The sequence below is a fragment of the Galeopterus variegatus genome, unplaced genomic scaffold (assembly GCF_000696425.1).
Source record: "Galeopterus variegatus unplaced genomic scaffold, G_variegatus-3.0.2 Scaffold2390, whole genome shotgun sequence".
NCBI classification, from domain to species: Eukaryota; Metazoa; Chordata; class Mammalia; order Dermoptera; family Cynocephalidae; genus Galeopterus; species Galeopterus variegatus.
The window spans coordinates 114,465-118,041 of NW_007728501.1; positions in this window are offsets into that span (position 1 = coordinate 114,465).

A 3,577-nucleotide genomic window follows, 5' to 3' on the forward strand; every position below is an offset into this window, starting at 1 on the left:
TTCAAGGTTACATCAGAATCTATAATGCAGCCTCCTGCTTGCCTCACAATGGTACATGATCACAGAGTTCAGCTTTTTATCCTCTTCACTATACAGATAAGAGATATAAACCTATTTAGGGCAAAGTGAATTATCCAAGGATACAAATCCTTTGAATTCCCCATAAAAGCCCACTCACTCACGGGCTAAGTACAGAGTGCAGAGGCCTCTTCTTAGGACCTTTCAAGTCAGGAGCAAAAGCCTCCTTGGAGAGATATTATGCTGATATTGACCACCATGGATACTGTTAGTAGTTAATCAGGTGTTTAATTCTTGATTTTTGAGCTACCCATTGGCCTATAATGTAGTTGCTTTGTTATTTGTACTTCTTTTGTGCTTTTGTTCATATCTATTTCAGAGTCAGTCACAGTAAGTAGAGAGTTTAAAATTTATCAATCTGGTCCCTTCTTGGAACAAGAGTGGCAGGGGTGAGGCAACGTGTTAGCTTCCTGGGAGACACAGGGCTGCATGACATAGAGGTGGATACCTGGAGACAATTAGGACTCTGTTATGCAGAGAGAAGTGGGGAGTAGATGGGACCAATCATATCTACTGCAAAGAAAAAAATGGAAAACTTGAAACTTGTATCCAGAGGATCAGGATAAATGGCAAGTGTTCGTGAGCCTAATATTAATTCAAGAGATGACTAGATGTTGGTTCAAGGAATCAAAGACTAAGATGCTGATTGAATCCTACAGAACATCAAGGTGAGGGGCAAGGTGGCCAGTGTAGACACCCAAGTGGCAAAGGCGCTGCCTGGCACACTTGTGGAGACCAAAAGGAGTCAACTTCCCTAACAGATTGTCAATGTAGACAAAATGAGACTCTTAAAAATTGATGCCTGATAGATCCTGTATCAGCAAAAAGGAGAAAAGTATACTTGGTTTTAAAGATGGATCCACACTCCTGTGTGGTGGAAATATACAGACGGCTACATGCTTAAACCTCTCTTAGACAATTTAGACTTTCAAAGAGACAGACAAACACATGGACAAATGGTCTTTGAGAACTTAACTTGAGATTTTGTGTATTTGGGGCACTATTCTCCACTTCAGAGCTGAATGGACCTTTGAAATCCCAGTACCTACTGGCCAGTGTGAAGCACAGGTGTTGAGAGGCTTATATTTGGGAGCCATTTTTCTTTTGAGCTAGAACAGAAGTTTGAATAAAATCCAGCCTGAGTCAGCTTCTAAACAAGGATGAAATTCAAGTTTACAAAGCTTAATTGCAAGCCTGAAGCAGCTTATTTATATATTTTTAACATTTGCCTTAAAAAGAAACATTGGTCTATAACTTCATACAATGCTGAGTTGAATACTCAGCAAAAGCAAACTTAAACTGCTTCAAAATTTTTCCTCCAACCAGGGTTGGCAGCAGAGCTGTGATGACAGTCCACTAAATAGAGCACCGTGTTGCAGGACAGGAATCCTGAGAAACCCCTCTCTGCCTGGGTATTAAGGAACTCTTCACCTTGGACAAGTCACTTCACTTCTCTAGGTCAGAAAGAGACTAGCACATTAGATGGAATGCCTAAGGCACGAAAACATGGTAATTGCTGTTTTCATCTGACTTTAGGGTTGAGGAATTTGAGTATGGTTAAGCCACTTGTCCCCCGTCAAATACTGAGTCAGTAGGCAGGGAATGACCTACATGTCTCTTTACTCTCAGGCTGAGACTCTCTCTCCTCTAGTGCTTTCCAGAGTGTGGTGGTAAATTGGGCTGTGTCTAATGAAAGAGCCACCACTATTAGTGCTGCTCACAAATATGCGCTTTTGACTCTGGAGCTCCCACTAGTTAGTCCTAGCATCCAGGTAGGTTTAACCCACGAGCCCCACTTGCATCTCTCAAGCACAGTCTACAAGCAAGCACAGGACATACGGAATAATTCCCAGCAATAAGCAAATATCTTCTCTAACTCTGAACATGTTCAGAAGAACGTCACTTGGATTAGTGAATTAAATGCATTAGTCCAAATGATTGTACTGGTTTTCCATTATATAATAAGCGAAAGTCTCAGAGTCATGGGAGTGTTACTTTGCAAAGATAGCTATAACTTTCTAAAGGAAATTTCAGAGATAAGAGAGAAGATTGTGACATAAAAGACTTTTAGTTCTTTGGCTATTGGAAAGCTTCTGACATATCATTAGACACAGCATCGATGTGCTCAGGTCAGTGATAATATAGAACGAGGAAACTGGCTCACAGACCTAGGGTTCCCCAGGGCAATTTCCTCTAGAGCAGTTTATTAAGATGGTCTGTTTAACAGGGTTCCTGGAAAGGCCCTGTCCTGTCTTGAGACTTCAGTTATATTAAGACGCTCATACCATATGTGATAATCATTCATTTTCTTTTCACGTAGAATACGTTTTACACATACTGTAGTGTTGAAAGAGATATAGTCAAAACCTCAAAGGGTTATTGTTCAGGATTAGGACAATCCTAATTTCATTCACTGAGTGAACACTCAGCCTATTAGGTTCCTGTGGAGACGTTAAACGTGAGAGCATGGCCTGTTTGCTGCCACATCCCTGGGATTCTGAGAAGATCCTCCGTGTGTCAGACCCTGCCTGCTTCTGGTTTCTGTCTCCCTCCTCTCCACACACTTAGGGGTCAACTGACCCTTCTGGCAGGCTTAGTATTGCCTCCGCAGGAGTTAAGTTTTTTAACCAGAACCAGCTCAGCACTGTGCTTCAATGCACACTGGTCTTGCCCTGGCCCCACCTCCACATCCCGGGTCAACTGACCCTTCTGGCAGGCTTAGTATTGCCTCCGCAGGAGTTAAGTTTTTTAACCAAAACCAGCTCAGCACTGTGCTTCAATGCACACTGGTCTTGCCCTGGCCTCACCTCCACATCCAAAGAATGGGTTTCAGCCTTCAGTCCTAGAAATGACATTTCTTTGGGTTTTGCTTACCTGGAAACTCAGAACCTTCTGTTTTTCTCCTGCTGTTCTCTATCCCCCAGTAGCTGAGGGCCTGGGCAGAGGAGTCAAAAGAGGCCTGTGTTCTGGTCTTTGCTTTGTGTTTATTAGCTGAATGACATTAGGCAGATTTGTTTCTATTAGTCTTGATTGTTCACCTATAAAGTGGGGCTAATAATAAAACCTATCTCAAAGCGTTTGTATCAGGATGAAATGAGATATCGCAGTAACGTGTTTAGTACAGAGCCAAGTATGTAAAAGCTATTCGATAAATGTAAGCAATTCATAATATCAATAAAATGTAGAGAAATTTAGCAATTCTACTGATCTCTGCTTTATTTATGCATGAGTCTTTTTTCTCAAACAGGGTTGTAATTTTTTTTTTTTTTTTTTTTTTAAGTCAGGGGCTATGTTTAAAAGGATTTTTATATTCCTCCAGAATTGAACCACCTGGTGGGGTTTAATAGAGTTTTTGATTGATTTGAAATCAGCACAAGGTATACAATATCTTATTACAGAACTCAGATTGAAATTTTGTACATGCATGCTGAGAAAATGCAGAATAAGTGAATCTTCAGAAAGCAGTAATTGTGAGCCAACTCAGTGAGAGCACCATTAT